Source organism: Heteronotia binoei, chromosome 4, assembly GCF_032191835.1.
Source record: "Heteronotia binoei isolate CCM8104 ecotype False Entrance Well chromosome 4, APGP_CSIRO_Hbin_v1, whole genome shotgun sequence".
Taxonomy (NCBI): Eukaryota; Metazoa; Chordata; class Lepidosauria; order Squamata; family Gekkonidae; genus Heteronotia; species Heteronotia binoei.
The window spans coordinates 146,648,013-146,655,742 of NC_083226.1; the positions used below are offsets into that span (position 1 = coordinate 146,648,013).

At 42.2% G+C, this 7,730-nt stretch overlaps 1 protein-coding gene across 2 annotated transcripts in view; it reads right to left on the bottom strand.

Annotated features, from left to right (window-relative positions):
- Positions 1-7,429, bottom strand: part of GPBP1 (GC-rich promoter binding protein 1) — a 52,747-nt gene extending 45,318 nt beyond the window's left edge. Inside the window, exons 1-3 of one of the 2 annotated variants that reach the window (XM_060235963.1) lie at positions 7,053-7,429; positions 5,029-6,001; positions 3,707-3,774 (exon numbers count right to left, since the gene is read on the bottom strand). The gene's annotated coding sequence lies outside the window, so the exon portion shown is untranslated. The remainder of the gene's footprint in view (positions 1-3,706; positions 3,775-5,028; positions 6,002-7,052) is intronic. The other variant, XM_060235965.1, reaches the window with a different exon arrangement.
- Between the last annotated feature and the right edge of the window lie 301 nt (positions 7,430-7,730).

Genomic DNA, 7,730 nt, shown 5'->3' on the forward strand with positions numbered 1-7,730 from the left:
TGAAAAAGCAGAATTGGCAGGAATCCCACACAGACACACAAGCTCTGTTGTGCAAGAGCTGTTGGAAAAGCAGGAAAATGCAATTTCCACCAATTCCCCTATCACACTGAAGCTCTTTGCAGCACATCTCACATGTTTCCAAGAGATCTCCAACAAAAAACTGGAGAAGTGGGCTAGAGCAGGGGTATCAAACATGTGGGCCAGATCTGGCCTCCAAAGGGCTTGTATGCAGCCCATTGTCTGCTTCCTTTTTCCTTGCATTCTTCTGCGTCATGGTTTGCTTTGGCAGGCTCAACCAATTGTATAGGTGCTACAGAGCAAAGTCTGTCTTTCCCCTATTGGCAGAGGCTCCTCCCGTGGGTAGGGAGGGAAAGAGTGAGAGCCTGCTTTGCCAGGCTCTCTCAATCGCACAGCAGGGCTATTGAGCCAAGCCTTCCTTCTTTGGTTGAGGCTCTTCCTCAAGGGTCTCCTGGGCGGGGGGTGGGAACAAGAGCTTTGCCCAGTTCCCTCAATCTCATGGGAGAGATACAAAGAAAGCACCTTTAAGACCAACAAAGTTTTATTCAAGGTATGAGCTTTTTGCTTTGTGTGCATGCAAGAGAGAGTGTTTTGTTGGGCTCATTATGCTGGGGTGCAACATGGTCTGGCCCAACAAGGTCTCATTTATATCAGGTCTGACTCTCATGAGTTTGACACCCCTGGGCCAGAGAATAAATATCCAGTAAGGCTCCCTGTCATGAACTCTACTCCATTTGCAGTTATCTGGAGTCAAGCCAACAGCTGCACATGCACAAAGGCTGTCTCCTTGCTGCAAACCAACTGGGTTTTATGTTCCCACATCCCCCCAGTGTACTGTCTCTAGAAAGCAGCCCAAACAGCTCCAGAATAAGGTGTGACAGAGTGAGGAAGTGGGCACTTTGACCTAACCACTTCCCTCCATCTCACTGTGCACACACTCTTCAAAAACAAGACACATAGAGTAAGGGCAGCATTGATCAGTGCACACACATGTGGCTGTTTCCTTCCTCCATCCATAAACATCAAAAGTTGGTAAGCTTTTTGAGAGGGAGATATCCAAATGCCCTGAGTGAAAGACAGCAGTGCTCAATTAAATGAATGTCAAATTGGGGGTGCAGGGCAGCAAGAGAGGGCACAGGTGAGCAAACAAATCACCCTCTAATTATGTATTTCCAAGATCATGTAGACGCGTTCAGTTACCTCATACAAATTAACCACAGTCCACATCTACCTGGTCTAACCAGCTTGTAATTAAAAGAAATGGTCTTGTGATTTGGGTACATGGTTAAACCTGAAGATCTGGAATTCTATTCAAAGCTTTATTAGGTGGCTCTTATGTAACATGAAGCAAGCAATTTAATGTAGTGCAAACAGTTCCTTCTTGCAGACAACTATGTATGCAAAAACTATTATTGGCTCAGATGACACTAAAGTAGATTTGATTCTAAAATGTAAGAATTTTTTAAATTTAAAAATCAAACTGTCAACTTCAAATTTTAAGTGATATTTTAACTACAGATTAGATAATGCTGTATGGACGCTAGTATTGCTTGTTCCACTGTGTGTAATTTCATTTTTACATTTCAAAAATTTTAAAACAAATTGACACAGAGGTTCCTCAAATACTGCCTGCGAATTCTACATTACCATATCTGCTATAAAGAATACATTAAACTACATCAAAATGCTGAACTCAGAATCAGCAGAACCAAGTTCAAATCTCCACTAAGCAATAAGATCATTGACTGCGCTGAGCTAGTCAGAGACATAAGTGCATTGAAAAAGGAAAAATCATAAGAGGAATTGGAAAAAATGTAAACATTGACCTGAGTTCCTTGGAAGAGCAAGATACAAATGTGGTTTATGTGGAATTTGTAATATTTGAAGCATTTCACACACATTCTCAGTCCTTAATCACATAGTTCAGTATTCTACATTGTAGATGGAAAACTAAAACTGTAACAGCTTTCTCAGGCTACCAAATAGCTGAGATAAGTTCTGAAGTCAGAACTTCTCAGCTCAGATCTGTCCGGGAAGCAGCAACAATATCTAACATTAAAAGCATGAAATATTGACTTCCTAAGTTCTTACACTGTAAGGGTGGGGGCTCGAGGACAAAGAAATTTAGAGAAAGGAGATTTTGAAGTAATATGAGTGTTTCACCTCCACCCCATCCAAAAAATAGGTCACCTGAATTATCCCAAGAGTAAGAAACCTTCAACAATCCTTACTGATTATATAAGGCCAACTTTGCTATTTCCCATAACTTCCTCTATCTGGGAGAAAGTTCAGAGAGAGCTGCAGGTTTGTTATGGTGATGTACATGACCTCAGCTTTTACTGAAAGATTTACGCATATTCAGCCACAGAAGATATGGTCAGTTGTAGTTAGGGACAAAGAAGTTACAGTTTTAAACATACTCATAGTTCTAGGTTTCAGGACCTGATTAGGCCTGAGTTTTTCTGCTCCCACTGGCCAACAGTATTTCATACTAGAGAAGCCAATAACTGTGCAACATCTCAACCACACAACTAAGGCTGCAAAACCAACCAACCATGCTAATTACGGTTGCTAATGAATTATCACAACAGCAGAAAAAGTCTCGTTTTCAAGATACTTTGTACAGATCCTTATAATCACTTATTGCATTTATGAATCCATGCTGCCATCAACCCAGTCTCAGCGTATTAATAAAACAGCTTTGTAATCACTATTATGTACATAGTTCCATATTTATAGAGCCAAACAATTCTGAAATATTTACAACAGAGAGAAAAATTAGGGCCTATACGTGTAGCTCAATAGATGACATTACCGTATACACTCTCAACCCATGACTAATTAAAAGAAAAAACCACAGGAATGGAATATAAACTCCAACACGGAACATGCTATGGACTCTGCAGGCAGTAGGGAAGAGAGGAATACTTTTTCACCTGCAGAAAGTCCTGGAGGAATAACTAAAAAAACAACATGTGCCACAGTCTTAATAGAATACAAGAGGTTTCACTTTCATAAGTAAAACTGAGTTTAAAAACACCACCTACTTCTTTTTTTAATCACTACATCTCAACCAGGACTCAGGCAGCCTAGTGGCATAACACAGCATTTTTACAAGTAGCCCTTTGCAATTATATTCTTTCCCAAAGACCCTTCAGAGTTCTGAATAAACTTTTCAAAAGTTCAAAAAGAGCTCAGAGTGTTTGAAGGACACTGTGCAGCTAACCCAGAAAAACATTTTGATTCTGGCTCTGCTCCATGAGGTGCTGAGCTTCACATAACAATTAAAATTTAAAATATTGTGTTTAACATGTAATTCACAATCTATCATTTACTCCTGAACCAAAATCTGTAATTCCTACAAATCATTTCAACAAGTCTTGTGGCTAATTCTGTTTTAAGATTGCAGAACAGGGAAGGAAGAGCTAGTTGGAGTACTCTGAACCGTTAACACACTATTCTGGTCACAATCCACAGATCCAAAAGATAACCTTTACAAGTCTCCTTTTTAAAAATAAAAAGGGTGGGGGTGCTTGTACATAACCCCTTCAACCCAGGATAATGAGGTGTGGCTCCAGAAGGCACACACATACATAAACAAACCCTAGCTTCCTGAAAAGAAGAACTAAAAACTCAAATGTAAACAGAACTTTTAAAAACACTGCCAAGATCACAAAAAGTCACTCACTTTATGCACTAGGTTGTTTTGTCCATCTTATATATTTCAAGCAGCACTGGATTCTGTTGAAAATAAACCTGCAGAGAAATTTAAGACAATATGACTTAATATACTAAGAGGACACAGAACATCCTAATGATGGTCTCCCAATTCAGCTTTGTTGTTGTTTTTACCAAGTACAGAGAGAGACAAGTTTATGGTTAGTTATTACAGGACATGTTGAAAGGAATACTCTCATGCTTGAAAGATGCTTAAGAAACCAATGCTATCAATGAAAAATGTAGACACCTTGCCCCGGTCCAGTGCATCACAAGCCTTGAGTACTACCACTCCAGTGTAGGAAGCCCCAGATACATATACCTCACAAGAAGGTTTCAAAAGGCAAGGGGGAAGTGCTAAGGGGAAAGGCATCTTTACTTATTATTTCATTTGTAATCTGCCTTCCTCATGGAGATTTCCCAAATGCTAACCTGCCATACAGCACTGATGCATAAATGGACCAACAAAACATCATATAAAGAGTTTTTAAGAAAATCTAAGAGGCAAGTGAAGCAAAGTACATCTGAACTACTTTCCAGGGAACAAGATGCTGAACCTTCAAGTAGTGAGTCCAGCTGAACTCTCAAAACAGAATTACAGCCACCTTTTGTAAAACTAAACATGTTTTCACTGACTGTGAAGTCAGGATCCACCATGTCCATAAAAATCTTCCTGTACTAACAATTCCAGTCCCAAATGTATCACTAACTGCAGACTGGATGCTCTACAAAGCAAAGTTGCTGTCTAGAAAACTAAAACCAAAGTTGCACTTTTCTGCATTCCTAACACTAGAACCCTAAACATACTTATTAGGAAGTAAATCCCAGGCAAACAAAATATTAGCAGCCTATTGGCTAAATACGCTGTCAAGTATAAGACAACATAGAAAATGTTGAATCAATAGGATACAGATTTCCAAGTGTTTAGCTATTTGCCTTGAGCTGCAGACTGACAAACGTTTCCACACACAGGACTTCTGCCTGCAGAATGTGAGCTTCCGACCTCCTAAACTCTCCCAGCAGCTTAGAATGCACCAAAAAATCCTGCTTCTGGGTGGTCCCCCGTCCCAAAACAGGATTTCAGGGAGCATTTCAAGCTGTGATGGGAAGGAAGGAAATTCATACTCTGCAGGCAAAACTCTTTGTGCTGGGGAAACAATAGTACAACTTTTTTGTTGTCAGAAGTGAAGGGTTGGATTCAACTGACAGAACTGAAAAAACTGCACACATTCATACTCATATGTTTATCATCTACACCACACTAGGTCAATGTGAATTTTATACAATACTTACAAAATCCAAAAGAACTGAAGAGATTGACATTAACTCTCCGTGATTTTTGTTGTCCAGTTTGCCTCCCTTGTAGTAATATCCTGAGTTCCTTAAAGATACAACATCTGTAGCTACAGGTGATCCTTGGAAATCAGCTGCCCATTCTTCACATTTAAGGACTCCGCAAAGCTACATCCGGATCAGAATAAGTCTGATTTTTACAGCTTGTCTATTCTTTCAAAGCTTCTTCTCTTTCTTATTCCATGTACATCTCACTATTATGAGCATCAGTTCGAGAAGAAATAAATATACTGTTTATGACACAAGAAGCATAACTGAAAAGTCAAATTCCATATCTGAAGTGAAGTGCATCTGTAAGCATTATTGCAGGCATCTGCACAGGGCCATCCCCACTTCTTCCCAACATTTAAAAAATACAAAGGTGTCTAAAATTAAAAAAAGGCTAGTGAAAAGAAAGTCTCCTATTCTCTTCATTTAGGAAGTAGGCTTCATTGTGAAATACTACCAATTCTAGACTACCTAAAAAACAAAGTCAAAATATCTGCCATAAACCACTAAAGCCAGAATAGAATAATTAGCAGCTACATTTAATATAATCCTATAAACCTAGTGAAGAAAGTAAGTTGTCGTTCTGCACGAAATTCTCAAACTAGAAAGTAAAAATAAGTTTTGAAAGTAGCATGCAGAATTTAAGATTATCCAAGTATCCATTCCATAGAGGCAAAAATTAGTCCAAGATGATATCTTGATTTTTTTTGAAAAAGATAGTTCAGGTTTTTCAGCTGTTTTCCGCAGATTCACTAATGTATGAAGTAGAAAAGTGACTGAACAAGTTATAATCCCAGTTGCATTTTAGTCAATATTTTTTCATTTTAATGGTAGCCAAAGTTATAGGTCAATATCCAGTTAACTTCTCATAAGCTGAGGCAACAGGTTGCAAAAGATCCAGACTTCTGTTCAGAATCCAAATAACCTAGGAGTGGGGGGAGGGGAGAATAGAGATTCACACACTTCACTCAGGTTTGCTTGCTAGACAGCTCAGAGCACAGCATGTTAATTTACTCTCAAAGAATCACCAATACTACGCTGTTACTGTGAACAAACAAGAGAAAAAGCACATGGAAAGTTTTAAACAATTCAACAAAATAAACATGATCACAAAGGAAAAAAATGTGCTGAAGACAGGAGAAAGTGAGGGGAGTTCAACTCATGAGTGAGAAAAGCAGTTGGCGAAGTATAACTGATGTAAATAATTTTTTTTAAAACGGCATTGTTTCTGCTCATATAAGGATGCAGAACAGGTAGACCAAAAAAAAAAAAAAAAGTTGGAGAGTGGGGGAATTTACTGTTGTTTACCTATGAGTAAGCACTTTGAATCAGTGGGAATTACTTCGGTCTAGATATGCCAAGGCTGACAAGCAGCCAGATTCGGAAATTGGAACAGCTCTGACCCCAAAAGTCTTATAAAATGAGAGAAAGGGGGGGGGGGGACAAGCGCCCGTGTTTTGTATATCTAGGAGCAGGCGCGCGAGTTTCCTGCCAGGGCTTCGCTCTTCCTCCTCCCTCGCATTTTATAACCAGGTAAAGTCGGGCACGAGTTCCCAATTTCTTCCTTTTCTACAAAAGAGGCGGGGAGGGTGTCGCTGACTTCCTCGCTCCCCCTTCCAAGACCTCCGAGCTGCCTCAGCAGGCCCTTCTTGCGAAGGCAGCTGGGGCCAAACACAATCTGGGTCTGATATTAAACAGGGGGGAGGGGATGAAGAGGCCACATGCTCCTGACTTGAGAAGGAAGCGGGGGTTGGGGAAGAAGAAAATAAAGGAGCTGCTCTTAGGAACGGAAGACTCTTTCCAGTCAGGAGAAATTATATCCCGGCTGCTTCCCCCCCCCCCTTTCCCCAGAGACCTTCCTTTTCTCCCTCTCACCCCCCTCCCAGCTTTCACCCCTCCTCCTATATAAACATTGTTTCCTCCGCCGCCTCTTCCTTCGGCCCGCCCGACGGTTAAGGCAGCAGCGCGGCTCTAACCTGCCAGCCAAAGTCCCAGCAAAGCTCACAGCTTAAGCGGGGTCCCGAATTTGAAAGCTCCTTTTTGCCGCCGCTTCTCCCCCGCCGCGCGCACAACTCCTCGCTCCAGTCAGTCAGTCAGCCAGTCCCAAAATGGCGCCGCTCCGAGCCGCAGCAGCCGATGCTCTGCGCCCAAACCTCGCGAGAGTTCTCCCTTACTCTCCCCCTCCCTTCCGCGCTGCCGCCACGAGCCAGAGGTGCTGCTATGAAGGAAAAGCGCGCGAGCCTAGCGACGACGCGGTGTGAATTTAAAAAAAAAAATTAAGAGGGAGAGCGTTTGGCTTGGTGATGGGAAAGACTCCTCGGAGAGCGATTAGCGACAACGCACACCGGTTTCAAGGCGACCCGCCAAGCGGTGGTTTCGTGGAACCCACCAGCCCCAGTACTCCTAAGCGTTCCCCCTCCCACTTGCCCTTGCGCGGCGTCGCTCGACTGAAGGCCGGCCCGCCCGCGAGCCTTCTCGTGACGTCACTGGGAACAATCCCGAACGTTCTGAGCCGGGAAAGGGGGAATCCCCCAGCGCGCGCGTGCTTTTTCTGTCTCTCTTTGCAGGGAGGAGGGAATCCCCGAACTGCCGCCGTTTGGTGCAGTGTGGGAGCCAACGGGTGAGGATGGAGAACTGGCATCGTTCCGCTCCGC